The following is an 18,131-nucleotide window of genomic DNA, read 5'->3' on the forward strand; positions in this document are numbered from 1 at the left end:
ATAGTATGAATAAGTTCAAACCAATACATCTGAAAACTGACAGATGGAACCATTTTCTAGAAAAATCACAAAACTGACTAAAAAATTAACAGAAAATCTGAAACTACATATAATCATTTTCTTAAACCATTAAATTAAAATTCACCCCCGTTCCTAGCCCCAACATACACACACAGAGTTTTACTGACGTATTCCACCAAATTTAAGAAAATTTCCCCAATTTACATTCCCAAATACAGTGCACTCAGACTCTGGAACCACCCGTCCCAGCTATGAATCCTATTGCAATACTAAAAGTCTGTGCAGGAGAGTCAAGTGTCCAGCTTCTCTGGGCTTCAGATTCTTCATCTATTCTTCATTCTTCATCTAATTGGGCTAATAATAGTCTTCCCTCAAAAGACTGTTGTGAGAATTAAATGAGTTAATACATCGAGTACTAGGAATAGCACCCTACATACAGAAACTGCTGTGTTAGCTGAGATAATGATGATGATTAATGAAGCTAGCAAAACCTTGATTCTAAAATCTAACACTTGTTAAACATAAAATACAAAAATATAGATAAAATAATAGCTATATTAGCCATGAGTTTGAGGGAAATTATAACCAAATAGAAATGCAAGAATATTTTAACAGTAGAAATTCAATAATGTAATTCATACCAAGATATTTTAAAAATATAAAATAATCTAAATAGATGCAGAAAAAACACTTGATAAAAATAAATATCCATATATGTTTCTTTAAAAATAATTCTTAGCATGCTCAAGGGAAGGACAGGGTTTTATTTGGACCCTACAGAACATCCTACCTAATGCTGAGGCATTGGAAGCATCCCTGCTAGAGTCAGTAACAAGATGAGGATGTCCAGCATCCCACACATACCTAATATGCTGGGTATATAAGTACTAGAGGCCATGCAACAAGGAGAGTGAAACTGACAACCCCGGGACCAGAGTCCAGGTTTCCTGACTACAAATTCAGCACTCCTGTCACTCTCCCTCGTGAAACAGAACGTCATTTTGCAATGAACAAGAGGGTGAGATGATAACAAAGCAGAGATTGTTCAGATGTGGACAGACATGTAGGCACTGGACAGACAAGCACATGCTTAGAGAAGACTGGCATCACCTGGCAACAGACGCATTGCCTCTAGTCTCAACCTCCTTTTTGCCAGAGTCGTCTTTGAGGGGCTATAAGAACCATACCATCTCAGGATCCTGGGCTTCCGCTCTTCAAACCCAGCCCCTCCCCACCTGCAAGCACTTCATGGCCATGTGTGTACACAACAAACACTGGAGGTGCCCACCAGGGGCAGTGGTGCTGCGCTCCTGCCGGGCTCTTCCTGCAGTGACTCTGCACAGCCCCCTGCACTTCAGTAGCTCTCATGAATGACTGAACTGCTGGAGAAGCAGTAAGCTTTTGTGAGTTAGATCCCTGAGGGCAAGCTGATATCAAAAGACTTTTAAGAAAAAAAATTTGTTTAAATGTAAAATGCTTAAAAAAAAAAAAAAGACAAACCCAAGTTCTCTATGGAAGAAAAGTTTTCTTCCTTTCACTTTCCTGCTCTCCTTTTTGCTTTGGTTTCCTGTAGCGCCTCGGCCAATCTCCTCTAGGCATAGGCAGAGGACAGAATTGTGGTCAGAGCTGGATGGCACTTAGGATGTCACCTGGCATGACCTTTGGTGTTACAGTGCTCCTGGGAAAGGATGGGAGTTCATCCAGTGTCTTCGCCTCCTGGGAGCTCAGCAGGACTCTGAGCCTCTGGAGGGGCTTCCTCCACCTCCCTTGGCCACTGAATATTCACAGGTGTTTTTCAAATTAAGCCACAGAGAAGGGTTGGGTTATCGAGAAGTCATCGGGTGCACTAATCATCACAATGTGTAGCAACTTTAACGGATCTTATTTTAAACCCTGCAGTTGCCAGTTCTCAAATGGTTGACCTACAACATACAAAAAGAATATTTTTTTTTTCTCTCTGTCTTTTCTTTCCTCTTAAGGATGTGGAAAACCTGACTAGAATCACTGGTCTGACATTTCCTGTGAGAAAGCACTCTGCTTGGAATCCTGTGAAAACAATCTGCCTTAACAATTCAACTCAAATAAATTATCTTCCTGAAACCAGTGAAACCCTTAATTGGGAACTGGGCTGTATACCCAAGTCTCTCTCATCTGGGTCCATGATGACAAAGATAGGGATCGCCCACTGAGGACAGACTTGGGAGGCAGTGGGGCGGGAGGCAGGGAGGAACCAATGGCCCCGCATCCTCCCGGAAAAGCCACCAGGCCCAGGCTGTTTGGCTGGAGAGAACACAGGCTGTACTCCAGCCTCCTAAGCCATTGTTCTGTTGGGGTGATGGTTCCTCAGCTTAACCCTCTTTCCGTATGTGTCCCTCCCAACAGGCCTGGACACACGTCCTTGACAAGAAGTATGCAGAGCCAGAGCAAGATCCAAAATCAGTTCCAACATTTCTCCTTCCTGCATCTCTATTCCTTAAGTCAGGAACATTCCAGGAACAGAGAAGAAATTTACCACAGTCTCAGACTCAGAAGTTTTCTTCAAGGGCATACAGTTTGCAAAACAAAACTATACTAGATGTGACCTTCCCTCATATAAATTCCCTATTCTTCCAATTTAGCATACGAGACCCTGGTATGCAACTGGTATTCAATGGATGCTCCCTCTGGAAGCTGAGGAGTACTCTGAGATCACCTAGATACAGCTCATCCACCTGGAAGGGCTGAAAAGGCTAATCCAAACCATCTAGCTTAATCCTGCAGCCCTGCTGGAGGTGGGAGTTGAGGACAGAGCTTTCCCAGGGCCCCCGATTAGTAGGCAGAAACAGAGCTTTAGGCTCCTGACTCTCATCTTGGTTTATTTTCATCTATCCCATGCTAGATATTAGAGGCACTGCCTGTATTTTCTTAAGACCCAAAAATGCATTAGGACAGACTGCTCTTCCCTTGGGGAGACACAAACCAGCAGGACTTTGTGGCCCTCCCAGTTCATACCTCCCTGCCCTTCTCTCAGGCTAAAGTTTCCTGGGCACGGCTGAGGTCAGCTCCAAAAGGTGACTGGTGCAGAGGCAGGAGTTGCTCAACAGGCAGTGAAAGGGTGGGTAGAGATGATGTTATCCTAGGGAGAGAAAAATATCTTCTCGAGGGAAAAGTGATCTCTATGAAGCATGCCTCTGGAACACACTCAAATTCGCTGAGTAACCACTCTTGCCTGGGGTATGCAGTTCACCAAGCAAAATGTTGCTAGCCCGTAATCTCTCTTCATCTTGATCTCACCTCCACCCCTCTGCACACTAGCCTGTGGCTGCTGGACTTAACCAAGCCCACCCAACACGAGATGCTAGATGAGCCCAGTGACCAGGGCCAGTGCTGGAGATGTGTGGGGGTGCCTGGCCCACTGCATGAGGGATCCCAGGTGTGAGTGGGCCACAGGCTGCACACGCAGCGGGAAGGACCACTAAGGCTGCCTCTGATTAGGGCTCCCTGGCAGCCCAGCCTCCCTCCCCAGTGGAGTGAGGACCCAAAGGGATGGCTCTATGAGACAAATGTCCCTGGGGCTGCCTCCCAAGGATGCTATGAGAGCCCAGAATGGAAAGGATTGCCTCTACAGCCTTGGCCCTGTCCCAGGGAGGTCTAAAGTCATCCTTGGCGTTACAAAAGGGAAGGTTCTGAGAGGCCGCCTGAAGGAGTTGCTGCCAGTTTCCACAGCGGACTGCAAAGCTGTGTGGAGATGTTTACTTAGCTGCTAGGAGAAGCCACTCTGGGACACCAATCCTGCCCATGATGTCCTAATAAAGGAGGCCAACCAACGTGTCAGGGAAGTAAGCTGCAAGAGGATGACTTTCTCGAGTTCCACCAAACACTAAACCCACTTAGGCTCTGTTTGATTAAATATGCCAAAGCATGATCTTAAACAACTTCTAGGATGAAGTATTTTCCTTTCAAACTTGTAAGACATTCCCCTACATAAGCATTTCTGTAACGGCTGTGAGCTGCATGTTTGAAACAGCTCTGACTGGGTCCAAGGTTGACCTCATAGCCATTTGAAAAGAAGGAAATTTGGGTCCATTTACTTTGGAAAGGTGAAGAGGCTTACATTTAAAAATACACTTACTTTTGGAGCTCATGCCTTTCTCCAAGTGACCCTGGGCAAATATTCACCTTCCCTGGGCTTTGATTTCCCTTTTCTGCGACCTTCTAAGGGTGCTAAATGTTCTATAGCTTTGCCTTTACAATAATAATTGCTTATCTAAGCAGCATCTTCTACTTTCCCTAGCACTTGCTAAGAACATTTTAAAATTTAATTCTCATAAAGTCCTGTACAGAAAGCAGCATAGGAACTTTTAGCCCTATTCTTTACAAATGAAGACACTGAGGCTCAGAAAATTGCCAACCGTCGAGGATACACAGGTCCGTGGTGACAGGAGAATAATAAAAAATAATGCAGCAGAATGTTTCGCAAAGCTTAATTTGTTCATTGTAAAAGCTGACATAATCTTGAATTAAGATTATGTCTACCTCAACTTGTGAAATTTTATAAAATTGTTTTAATGTCCTTACTTGGCCAGAAAAAATAATAATAATAACCTGAACAGCATTTGACTGACCCTGAAGCTAACGAAGATTAAGCTTCAGGGACCTTTCTTTCTAAGAGGTCCTAGAAATGTGTACTCACACAGTCTTGTATTTTTGGGAAATTTGTGAAAATTAAATACTTGCATATTCTTTCTCTTAAAGAGCTCACTCAGATTGTGTAAGTTTCAGGCCTACCAATGTCTGAATCTGCCTCTGAACCTGAGGCTGGTCCCCCAGTATTTTTTTTAAATAATTTACTGACTGCACCAAATGGATGACCCAAAGGTCTCTGTGGCCACAGAGACCCTGTGATTCTCCATCTTGCCCTGGTTTGGCCAGAGTAAGATCAAATCAAGTCTGGTTCCTAGAGCTATGCTTTCTTCCCCCCCACACCGCCCCATCACAAACAAAGAACCTCCAGGAAATTTTGACCTACTCCCAAAGCACAGAGAAATGACTGTGTTCTAGGCATTTTCAGAAGGAAAAGAAACATGTTCCATTAAACCCAAGTTAGCGTTGCAAACTTTGAGCATTACACCACTCATACACACAAAACCAGAGCTGTGGAATTTCCATGAGGGAGCCAGACCCATTTCGGACAAGCACACCCTGAGCTAAAATTAGCTGTGTCCCTGAGCCATCCTGCCAACCCCCTGTGACTCTCCTGGCAGTCATTTTTCCCAGGAAATGGGCTATGAGGGTCCCTGGGTAACAAACCATAGGTCCCATTCCTCCCTGCCCTCACTCTGGGATTACTGCCTCTGCTGAGGGTCCTCAACTGTTCAGCACAGGTGGCTGTGGGTGGAAAGGCCAGCAGGTGAGGGCATTCACTGAAGAGCTGGACGTGGCTGAGAATCCAGCCACTCAAGGGTGAAAAGTCTGTACTGAGACTTTCCATGATCCCCGCAGCATGGGAGCACAAGGCCCACCTCACACAGAATTCAGGACATGGGCATTGAATACTTTAACACAGAGCCAGTTTCCCTCCCAGATCCTTAAGAGGTAACAATAATTCACATGAGTCTGTAAGAGTAGAAAAGAAAAAAAAATTGAAGCAGCATAATCCCTTTTGTCCTTACAATGAAACTTCTACAGAAGCAGAATGAAACACTTTGGTTCTCTGGTTTTTAAGGATCTGAATCTAACCCAGGCGTGAGGCTTAAAGTACCCCTTCCAAAATCCCGAGTGCCTGGTTCTCCAAGCTGCCTCTCCCACCATCGTCTCCCTCCCCAGTGGGACAGATGTGCTGGGACCTACAGATAGCAGCCCCTTCCGGATAGTGTGGGCAAGAAATGGCCCCAGCACGGCAGACACCAGGAAGAGCTTTGACCAAAGGTATCTGGAGCTTTTTTCAGAATAAATGGAAAACCATCGGAAGCAGCTGGACCCATTCTGGGCAGTCTCCTGTTGGAAATGTCATGTTGAGCCTCACAATGGGGGCGGAATCAAAGATTCAGAAGTTTTGAGAAAACAACCAGAAGGCTGGGTAAAGGGGGTAAGATGGGTCTGGAAAAGGAGGGTGGGAATCAGCCACCCAGAGCCCAGCAGACCTACATGAAAGAGCCTGTTTTCTATGCATCTGGAAAACACATGCGAGCTGTTGTTTCTGTAACCACTGATTCCTTGGAGTGCAAGGGCTTGCAGATGCCCGCATAACAAAAAATTCATCAGCTGCATTGAGGTGCTCCCTCAGTGTGTCTTGGGCTAGCCTTGGGTTTTATACCATCACCTCAGCCAGATTCCTGCGCTGAATAACACACCTGGTTATACTTCTTTATGATCATTACCCACTAAGAGATAGATCCTATTAACCATCCATTTTTCCTATTTGTTCCATGTGTTTTTTATTTTTATTTTTTTTTTTTGAAACATGTTAAACCACCAGGAAAACTGAATGAAAAATAAAACACACACTGGCACATACCCTTCACTTATAGTGACTAATTGTTAACATTTGCCTTGTTTTTACTCTCTCCATGCACACCTACATACACACCCACAAACACACACACATTATTTTTCTTTTTGCTGAACAATTTGAAAGCCAGTTGTGGACATATGACATCCCATCCCTAAATACTTCGGCCTGCATCTCCTTAGAATAAGGATGCTCTCCTCCTGAATCCACATGGAGTTTATATGACAACACTTTTTAAAACCAGAATCCTTGTCTAAGTTCTCCCAGATCTGGCATCTGGTACATGTGCCCTTTTGTAGCTATTTTCTTTAAAAAGAAGAAGAATAAATCAGTTGTAATGTCTTTATTAAATATTAAATGGACCAGACCCACTTTTGTTTTTGATCTAAAATGGATACTTTCAACCTCTCTTTTCTTCGTTTAATATCCTCCTAGGAGTGTATTGAATTTTAAAGACATCTGATCTTCCATGTCAAGGCTAGAAAGTGACTTGAGATTTGTTAGGGAGCTGAGCAGGGGCAGAGGGAGACTATGGGTGGGAGAATTGTGTGTGTGGATGGGTTGCTTCGGCAGCTTCAGGGGTTGACTCCTAGACACCTGTCAAAATGCCCTTATAAGATCATGCCTCCCATACAGCAGCTTCTGGAACATGGCCACTCAGTGTGCCATTGCTGCATGAGGAGGCAGACATGGAATAATGGACGTGGCTCTTTAGCCGTGTCAAACAGCCTCTAATTCTCAGATGGTGGCAAAGTACTTTATCTCATTTTCCATCTGTGACATTTTTAGTTTAGATTTCCTTTTCTACTCATTCAAAAGAGATTTTTTGAAGAAGAAAGGCTGAACAAAGTGGCATTAAGACCAAAAGAAGGAACATCAATTATAGACATGCCATCATCCTCCCTCAGACTTTCCATGTATCTTGACCCTTCAGACAGTTGAGTAAACCCTAGGCTCAAGGCAGAAGCAGTGAGACGGAGGACCACACCACATGGGCCTAGGCAAGGGCAGCCAATTTTGCCAGCCCATTGTCCAGGCCTGGCCTGGGAAGGACTTCTGGAAGAGAAGAGGGTGGAAGGATACATCTGCCTCACACTCCAGACCTTTCAAATGGACCCAAACTCCCCTAACCTTCAATGAAAAAGAACGAAATGCCTCAAGGCTGGCAAATTCATTCAATCCACAAACGGTTTCCAAGAGCCTACTATGTGCCTCACCCCAGGGGAAAGACATGCCCAAGGTCACAGGAGCCCTTGGCCATGGGTCTCACAACAACCCTCAACATTTCTCTTTTGACCATCACAATCTTCCATAATCTGACTGCAACCATAGTTCCCATCCTTCTTACAAAATCCCCATGTATTCAGGAATATATTCATCTATTTTTTAAAAATGGGTGTTTTGGCTAACCAAATAGCTGGGGGGGAGCTAATATTTATTAAAATAACCATTGTGGTTAATATTTATATTTTATAAATATTTTACATATATTATTTTATTTATTACTTATGTCAATCATACAAAAGCTAAAAGAGACTAAAAAAAGAGAAGTTTTTGCCTTTGCCCTATTAGCATATGGCAGAGCTAGGATTTGTACCTAAATCGGTTCAATTCTAAAGCGGAAGCTCTTTCAACCTCACCATGCCAAGAGTTACTAAATATGTGAAAGACGGTGAGCCAAGTTTCAAACTTTCAGGATACAATACAATGCAATGTTTCCCAAAGAGCAGATCTCAATAACTTAACAAAGCTTTGCTTAGTTGGAATAAATTTCAAGTAACTCAACAACTCTGCTGAGTAGAATTGACTCTTTCACTAGAGATTTAAAAGGCACTTTGGGAACTTGTAATGCCCTGGGCCCATCATTACAGACATCAATTATCATTACTGAACATGGCAGAAAATGACTCTGGTATTGTCAGCACTGTCCCCTTCTGGGCCTCACCCAAGCACATGCACCCCGCCTCCTTGGACTCTATGAATGGTGAAACTCTTCTGCTGCTGCTGGTGCAAACATGGCTTGCAAGCATGCACATATCTCTCTTGTCCTGAATAAAGGGCCCTATTCCTTAACTTTCTACTATCTTGAGCTGCTACCCTGTCCCTGTGTATCCTTCATCTCTAAACTTCTTTCACAAAGGCTCTATGCTCTCCACATGTGTCCTCATCCCCTCCCATTCCTCAACACACTACAGTTGACCTCTGCCCCTGAGCACTCTGCTCAAGGTGCTCTCTCCAAAGCCACCTAGGAACCACCACCACCGGGCCCAGTGACCTCCCAACCTCTCCTAAGTGTCCAAAGCTGCAACCTCCTGCCTCTGGGAGGCTGGCTCTTCCTTCACCTGGGGTGGGGCTGGCCTCCCAACACTCCCTCTGCTCTGACCACTCCCTTTCCTTGCCCTGCCCCACACCAAGCATGTGATCTCTACTGCAGGACACTGACCTTGGCAATGTCCACCCTCCAAGAACTTCAGCTTTCAGCCCATGCAAGCTCCTCCCAACATTCCCGGGGGCTTACATTTCTGCCCCACTCTTGACTGTGGAAACAAAAGCTCCACTGGACATGTCCAGAAACAACAAATCTTCTTCCTGACCCAAACAGCACCTCCCCCTTCAGGTGCCCCTACCCCTGCTAACTGCCTGCCCAGCCTCCCCTTCCTCCAGGCCCACAGTCCTCCTTCACTGCCTCGTCCTCTGGATTCTCCTCCACAGCACCCTGGCTCCTCACCCCTCCAGCACAGCCAGACCAGAGCCCACTCACCTTCCCGGCCGTGACCCTGCTGCCAGTCACCTTGCTCAGTCCTGCTGCATCCCTAGACTCAGCTTGCTGAAGCACATCTTCCTGGTTAAAAAACAACCACCCCAGAATCCAAGACACAAAAGAACTTTATATCACTCTCTATTGCCTAGAGAAGAAGGTCTGGCTCTTGGGGCACCTATCGGGCCTGCAGTCCACCTTCTTCCCAGCACTCACACATCCCCTGGGCTCCAGCTACACCAACTTGCCCACCTCTTTGCTCACAGCATCCCCTCAGCTTGGGATTCTTCCATTCTCTGAACTGCCAGACTTGTCCTCTAGGTCCTTGCTAATGCCACCTCCTCAACCGTCCTCTTCCCCCAGGTTGGGGCCAAGGTAATGGTTAAGACTAAGACCCCAAGAGCCAGAAAAGCTGCATGAACTCAGACCGCTTGGCCATTTTGTGCCTCAGTTTTCCCACCTGTAAAACTGTAAAGTTGCTGTCAGGATTAAATGAAGTAATACACCTAAAGCTCCTACAACAGAGTCTGTCAGATAATCAGGACTCAACTATCGACAGCATCATTAACCCTGAAACTATCCAGACTCTCTCTCTACAGCACTCTGCCAGATCCCTTATCACACTCATCTTTTCCTTTTGTTTACTCCTGTAGTACATATTTGTTGGGATGTCTGAGCCTCTTGGGAGCAGGAACCTCAATCTTCAGCATCTCTCTCCCTAACACCATTCAAACAAGCAAGAGGCATTCTATAAATGCTTTGTTGAATTAAGTAAAATTAAATACCATATATTTAGATTGAAATCAAAAACTGTTTACTTTATCGGAAAAAGGCCCACTTCTGAGGGACCTATGACCACAAAACTGGCCTCAACAGGAAATAAAAGAAATCCCATGGCTTTACTAACTTCTTGTGGAATGAGTAAACAAAGTAGAATTTTCTGGAATGAGGCACACGCACGGAATCTAGCCATACAGGAAGCTACCCTGGCAGATCATCTTTGTGATTTGAGGAACTCTGCCCAATATGCCCCTAACAGAACTCAGCATCAGAGTCCATCTTTGCAAAATGGAGACACCAGCTCTGACAGTCACAGCAGAATTCCATCCTTCAGCTACCATTTGAGAAAACCAGCCCAAGATTCATGAGGGAAGGCATCCACCCAGTGCTCCAGCAGGACTGAATGGGATTTGGCAAGGGAAAGACTTCAGCTCTCTCTATCTCAGGCCCCAAGACAACCAGCCTATCAGTTTGAAATAGGGTAGGAACAAGGATGCCCATCTTCCCTAAATCAATGCCGTGATCCTTAGGAGGAGCTGAGCTTAGGCTTTCTCAATGGCCCATCATAAGAATACATTATATAAAAATGTCTGCAAATGCAGCAGAACCCTATGCAGGCCCTAAAAAAATAAGCTGGGGAAGAACAAGAGAGCTGCTTCAGTCTTTAGGAATGAGACCCCAGGGATACCAGCAAACTTTTCCCTCCCAAAAAAAAAATCTCAGGCTTAGAGGAAGGCAGAGAAGAGTGATGAGTTCAATGACAGCAATAAGACCTGAAGAATAAGACTGCCCCGCCACACAAAATTTGGCTATTCAAACCCACTTAGATTTCAAGGCTCAGCTCAGCCCTGCTTCATCCAGAAAACCCCCTCCCTCTCCTCTAAGCTCCTATGGCATCTCAATTAGCACCATCTATTTGACCCTGAAACAGATCTTCTGCTATTTTTAGATAACTTTTTCAGGGTGCTAAGTCACTAATTCTGCTCTTCTATGAACTTTCTGAGTTAAGGAAAGAACTCATACTTCATTCTCCCCTCCCAAATTCCAAGCAAAGTCAATAATTCATCTCAATTATTATTTATTGGAATAATTCTGAGCAAAACTGAAAAAGGTAGAATCACAGACAAGTCACCCCTATACTCAGGTAGCTGACAGTCCAGCAGGAGGAACAAAGTAGCCTGTCAACTCTCTCCAGTGTGACATGTGCCATGAGAGGTCTGGGAAACAGATCATGTCCAAATATAGGTACAGTGAAGAGATCAGGAATGACTTCCTGAAGAAGGTAACATTCAAGACGACTTAAAGATGGGGCATCACAGTTGGGAGAGTGAATTGGTTGGTTGGGTGAGTGTTTTGGTTGGCTGGTTGGGTGGGAGGGTGGGCTGGTTGGTTGGCTGGGTGGGTGAGTGGGCTGGTTGGTTGGCTGGTTGGTTGGGTGGATTGGTTGGGTAGGTTGGTTGGGTGGGTGAGTTGGCTGGTTGGTTGGGTGGGTGGGCTGGTTGGCTGGCTGGGTGGGCTGGCTGGCTGGTTGGTTGGGTGGGTGGGTGGGTTGGCTGGTTGGGTGGGTTGGTTGGCTGGTTGGTTGGTTCGGTGCGTGAGCTGGTTGGCTGGCTGGCCGGCTGGTTGGTTGGTTGGGTGGGTGGATTGGTGGGTTGGCTGGTTGGCTGGTTGGCTGGTTGAGTGGGTTGGTTGGGTGGGTTGGCTGGTTGGGTGGGTGGGTGGGTGAGTGAGTTGGTTGGTTGGTTGGTTGGTTGCAGGAATGGATGTTTAGCTGTTTGGTTGGTTGATTTGCTGGATGGCTGTTCGGCAGGGTTGGTTAGGTTGGTTGGTTGGGTGGGATGATTCGGTGGGTGGGATGGTTTGTTGACTTAAGAGATGGTTGGATGGTTGGTTGGGTTGATTGGTTTGGCTGGGATAGCTGGTTGGTTGGTTGGGTGGTCAGATGGCTGGTTAGTTGTTTGGATGGCTAGATAGATGATTAGGTGGTCAGGTAGTCACGTAACTAGTTTCGTAGGAACAAAAAAAAAATACTGAATGAATTAATGAATGCCAACAGGCAAACTAAAGTTCAAATTGCTCCAATTATATGAAAGATTTATCACTTTGAAATTTCATGATACTATCCCAGACAGATCAGCATAACTTTCCCTTTCATTCTCCTTGCTAAGGGCACTCTCTCATTTGCTTGGCACTTATTATTGCCAGGTCCAGGAACATGGCTGAGTAAAGACAGAAAAATAAGGCCCCATTCCAGAATATAAAGATGAGTTATCAAATCATTGAAGGTTTTGTCCATGATACTGAAGGAACAAAAGAAAGCAGCTAGACTCTGCTGACCAGGACAGGATTAGGGTGAGATAAGCAAGAAGTCTAAGGTGCAAAATTGAAAGAGACTCTGTCTCAGGTCATGCAGGTGCCCAAACTGCAGCTGAACAACCATGAGAGAGAGTAGCCCCTTACATTTTGCATCCCAGATGCTTCACCCTGCCTCAGTCTTATCCTGGTCCTATTAACCTCAGTGGGCCTTTATTTGGGATTCTGGTGGCCAGGAACTGCTGGAACATAGCTAACAGAGCAGCACAAAAGCATCCTGAAGTGAGAAAAAAAAGGAATACAAGAAAGACTCTCCATAATACCACTCCTGCTGTCTCACACTCGTCACCCAAATATTACCTCAGTGCCTCAACAGCTTCCTTCCATCTAACAGCTGCCACTTCCCCTGCATGGAACATCTTCCCAGCCCCGGACTCAGAACCTAGGATGGAGCTGGCAAGAGCCCAGGTGTGGTCCAAGGGGATCTCAGAGCTGCCATGCTGATGATGTCTGCAGATGAACAATACGAGATCACTCATCTTCCCTTCCAGGGAGATGTACGGTCACTCTCTCACTTCTTTAGCCACACTTTCTGGATCTCAAAGAAAATCTGAGTCTTGGGAAATTTCTTTTCCCGGACAGATCCATCAGGTCAGAGACTTGGAAACCATGGAACTGAAGGTACCCGGGGGTTGTAATAACCACACAGGGGTTTGGGGTCATCAATCCCATTTTTGGAGGGCTCAGAGTGGCCTGTAATATGCACTGGAGCTGTTTCTCATGTTTACGCCCCTGTGCCTACTTTCAGGAGGCCAGCATTCAGGAGGAGAAAGAAAATGGTATTCCACCATGGACTGGGGGCACATGTATAGGGTAAAATATGATAAACAGGCTGAGAAGTAGAAAGAAGTGGCTGAGCATCGGGCATCAATGGTAGGTGTGGAGGACAGCTGTACCCAGCACAGAAGAGAGGTCCCCAGAACAGGTTAAGAAGGTGAGGCTGAACCAGTGCATGAGCCCCAGGCAGGCCACGATCCACACAGGATGACCAGCATGCTGGTAAGAAACTTGGCATTGTGGGTCTCAAGAGTCAGATTTTGAACACTGATAGTCTGATGTGAAGTCCCAATAGTGCATACAAATTAAAATAGAAATTCTCCCCATTACTCACCCACGAGGTGCAGATGTTTTCAGAGTCGGGATGCTCAGAAGCAGGAAATAGTCAATGAACTGCAAATGCCACATCCTCCGAGAAACCGCCTCCAGGTCCCAGCTGGCACAATTCATTCCCCCTCAGGACACAGACAGGCATCCGTATACCTGTGGCTTTCACTCCAGATCTGGGGGCCTCCAGAAGCACTAGAGGACCTGGGAGAGTTTGGGATGCACTTGTCTCTCTCCCACTGAAGTACTTAAGAAAGGTCTGGTAGAGGCCTGGTGATTGTCCGCTGAATTAAATTATACAACAAGGGCAACGAGACTAAATCGCTGGGGTTGGGAGGATTGATGAAGATCTGCTGCCATCTACCGTCCATTCTTCTGCAAAACCTGAAAAACTGCCAGGCGTCCCCAGTGTCAGGAGTGTTTTGACAAAAAGGCAGAAGCACTAAGGCTTTGGGGCCTTGGCTGTTATCAAGGCTGCAGAGACCCACAGTAGAACAAGGCAGGTTAATCTGCTCCTGGATCTGTGAATTAAAACTACAGCCACTCCTTCTCCAGTGTTACTGGTTCACCAGGTAGTCTTGCATTAAACACTGCCTCTCCAAGCCCAGGGCCCTCCTGCCCTCTCAATAGCATACCTTAACTGCACCCTCAACTTCCACTCCTTTGTGAGGGCCACAATTTAGCACCCAATTACACAGGGCATCCCAGTGCACCCTGGACTTCTGGAGGCAGCCCTTTACTGAGTTGACACCTCTCACCTCACTACAACAACAGGACGTAACCCAGCCATAAAGCCAGTAATGGGTTAACATGATGCTCTTGCACAGAGAGTGGCAGACGTCATGATGGGAAAGGCTGTCTGAGCCTAGAAACAGTTTTGTTTCAGTCTCCCCTTCTGGCGTCAGTATCCTAACCTGTAAAAGGTCCCTGCTCGGCCCACCTCACCAGGGCATCCTATGCACCTAAGGTGATATCCAGGGACAGGCTTTGCAGTTTATCTTTACTGTGACACCTAGGGATTGGGTGAATGTGGAAGGAGCCATGAGAACTGATGTGGAAGCCACAGGTATCCTGCCCAGCTGCCTTGGACAGGTACATACTTCCCAGATGCTGTCAATGTCAGCTGCTAAGGGCTCACGGCTACACCCTTTTCTGGAGAAATGTCCTTTACCAAACTCACCTAGGAGGTTGCACACTGCCGCCCCACTCCAGGATGGGCAGCCCATAGCCAGTGACTGACACAGGGACACAAAAAGCCCACTCCCTTGCTTAAACATGGGACTAACTCTGAGTCAATTCATGCTCCACATCTCCCCATGAAATCAGCCTGAGCCCTGAGCCCTCACAACCGTGCTGAGCTCCTTCCCCTGCCCAGTTCCACTTTCCTCACCCCACTTCCTCCTGAGAGCATGTTCCCAACAAATTACATGCACCAGAATCTGACTCAGGCTTAGCCCCTACGGCATTGCTTCCCAAGCTTGACATGCATGACATTACCTAAAGAGCTTGTAAAAACCCTGATTCCTGGGCTTCACCCCCAAACTTCTGACTCAGTGGGTCAGACAAGCTGTTTCTAATAAGTTCCCCAGTGATACAGATGCTGCCAGTCCAGGGATCACAGTTTAAGAACCACTGTTCTGAGGAACCTAACCTAAGGAACCATTCAGCAAGTTAGGGATGGTGGAATTTTACCTTGCCCTGGTCAGCCTGCCTTCAGCTCAAAATGCTGCTGCAAGGAACAGCCTGGAATAGGCCTCCAACAACAGACACTTGCACTCTGGGCTGGGACTGATTCCAGGTTGCTGTGTTGTAAATCCATTTACTACACACCTATAGGAGCTCCGAGGAGCCCATAGTCTAGGAGGGACTCCAAAGCCACAGAACCCTGGTTTACAGGCTCATTCTTTGAACAAGGTGAGCCTCACAGGTCAACCGAATCAACTGTGATTCAGAGATCACAAAAGAAGTCAGCAGTCTGGTCTAGGCATGTGCAGAAGGTAGAGTCAGGGAGCCACTATGGGGTAGTCCATCCAACCCCTTCATTTACAGACAGGAGAACAGAGGCCCAGAGACCTGGAGAGCAGCTCAAGGCAGATTTCCATCTGCAAGCACAGGACAAATAACTGCATGACTTAAAGGCAAGATGGGGACTTGATATGATTGTCCTCAGACAGTAGCTGTGAGTAATCCTGCTAACTTGGGCTCTAGTAACAGTTCTGGTGTGGAAGCTTCTTAACAACATCAATGAAACCCCAGCGTCAGAAGAGAAATGTCACAGCACAACAGTAACAGGATAGCTCACCACTCACATGTGTGGACTCCAAGCACATGGTCCCTGACTCAAGGCCACAGGGAGGCTGGTTCACAAAGAAACACCACTTGCCTGATAGAAAGTAACATAAAGACCAGAGGTATAAATTACGGCCCAGTGACCTTGACCTAAAACTGCTTCTCCCACAGCCTTCATTTCAGGGAAAGGCAACCCCCTTTTCACAGTTGTTCAGCAGAAACTGCAGTTATCCTTGCCCCCTTTCTTTCTCTAACACAACACATCCAATCCATAGGCAAATCCCAATGAGATATGTCAATGCAGTCAATATCAAACCACATATATGACAGTGGTTCCATAAGATGATAATATAATATTGTCACGGTGCCTTTTCTAAATTTAAATGTGTTTAGATACACAAATACTTCCCAGTGTGTAACAATTGCCTCCAGGATTCACTACAGCAACATGCTGTCCAGGTTTGTAGACTAGGAGCAACAGGCTAAGCCATTTAGCCTGGATGTGTAGTAGGCTGCACCATCTAGGTCAGTGTAAGTACACTCTATGATGTTTCCACTTCACCAGTCTCGGGGAGACAGACAGATGCACCCGAAACTCTCCTGGGTCCTCCAGTGCCTCCAGGGACCCACAGATCTGGATGCGCTTATAAGAACACATTTCTCATAATGTATCCCTGCTAAGTGACTCATGATGTACATATGTGTATATATGTATACAAACACATATTCTAGCTCATGTCTCACCATCTTCACTGCCACTTCCCCAGTGTAAGCCGCCCTCAGCTCTCTTCTACTACTGCAGTTGCCTAACTGATCTCCCTGCCTCCACACTTGCCTTCCTCCTTCCACACGAGTCTATTCTCAACACAGCAGCCTATTAAAACACTAGTCAGATCACAGCATGCCTCTGCTCGACCTCCAAAGGCTCCCATATCTCCTAGATACAGGAGTAACCAGAGTAAAAGCCAATGCATTCAGCAGCCTCCAGGCCCCACATGACTAAGCCCTTGCTTCCTCTCATGCTTCTTCTTTTCCTCTCTCCCTCATGTGCTCCAGCCCAACATGCTCGCACTGCAGGGCCTGTGCCCGCCTGCTCTCTGCATTTGTGCCCGGGGATCAAAGTGCATGTTCCCTGTCTCCTTTCCAGCCTCCTCTCAAATGTAACTCTCTCTGAAAGGTTTTCCTGGCTACCTCTTTACAAAATAGCAGCCCTGTCTCCAGGGCTCCCTGTCACTCTTCCATGATTCATTTTTCCTTAGCACTTCTAATCCTCAGGTATGTTATATGTTTCCTTGTTTTGGTGTTATTGTGGGCTGCCTTGTCTCACTAGAAGTGGAAACTCCAAGAGGGCAGGGACTCAATCTGCTTTGTTCACCACTGACTGCCTGGTGGGTCCGGCACACAGTAGGCCATCGCAGGTAGTGTGCTGGTAAATGTTAACAACTGGCTCTCCAGGGATGGGGACCTTGATTTGCCACATTTGCCAATCTCCATGGTACAAACATTCCAACCATGATCAATGCCAAGCTACCAATGTGATGTCACTGAATGCAAAGTTGGGAAGAGGCACTAAAAATCAGTATTCAAAGCCAGTACAAGCCATCTTTAACATTCTGCTGGTCCTTGCTAAATAGTTGTTGAATAAATTAACTGAACAAATATGTCTGAATTGACAGGGTTTTTTGTTTTTGTTTTTGTTTTTAAGGTATGACTCTAGGAATTCAGAGTCTAAAATCAAGTCTACCCAAAATTAAAGGACCTGTAACATGAAGAGCAGGACATCATATGTTGGTTGGTGACATCTGGGATGGAGGCTTTAAGTGAACACAGGAGGAGCACACCTATTTAAAAAGAAAGCTTTAAACATTAACTACAAACTGAAAACAGTTTATGAAAAAGCTTTGCAACACCTGCAAAAGTTCAAGTGAGTCATTTCCTTTTTGTTCTCTGGGGCTCTATTTTTCCTGCCTGCCAAATAAAGGGCTTGGATTATAAGGCTGTTTCCAGCCCTGACAGTCTACAAAGCTAAGAATTTAAACAAGTCCTAAAGATGCATGTATTCCATTCTGCTTTTTAAAATGCTCAATTTAAAATATTTTTTTTAAGTCTAACTAAATTAGACTTCAATTCCATGGACGATATCATACTTCAAGGTTGTATTCTGGGAAGACATTCATTTTCTCTGGGGCAAAATCCGTTTCATGAAATTATGGATGACCCAAGGCTCCATGGACCCGCCACGACAGGCCCCGAAGCTAGACATCCTCCCCTCACCTAAGCCTGCTGCTCCTGGGGTTGGCATGGTTGTGGGTTTCT

General features: G+C 46.0%; 1 protein-coding gene and 1 long non-coding RNA gene across 6 annotated transcripts in view; one reads left to right on the plus strand and one right to left on the minus strand.

Moving 5' to 3' along the window:
- The window catches only part of LOC118143636 (uncharacterized), a 41,051-nt gene extending 37,122 nt beyond the window's left edge, over positions 1-3,929 (plus strand). Inside the window, exon 4 of the long non-coding RNA XR_004727889.3 lies at positions 2,404-3,929. This is a non-coding gene — a long non-coding RNA (uncharacterized LOC118143636). The remainder of the gene's footprint in view (positions 1-2,403) is intronic.
- The window catches only part of MINDY4 (MINDY lysine 48 deubiquitinase 4), a 146,093-nt gene that overhangs the window by 102,788 nt on the left and 25,174 nt on the right, over positions 1-18,131 (minus strand). The gene's annotated exons all lie outside the window — the stretch shown is intronic.

The sequence above is a fragment of the Callithrix jacchus genome, chromosome 11, assembly GCF_049354715.1.
Source record: "Callithrix jacchus isolate 240 chromosome 11, calJac240_pri, whole genome shotgun sequence".
In the NCBI taxonomy this organism is placed as follows: domain Eukaryota; kingdom Metazoa; phylum Chordata; class Mammalia; order Primates; family Cebidae; genus Callithrix; species Callithrix jacchus.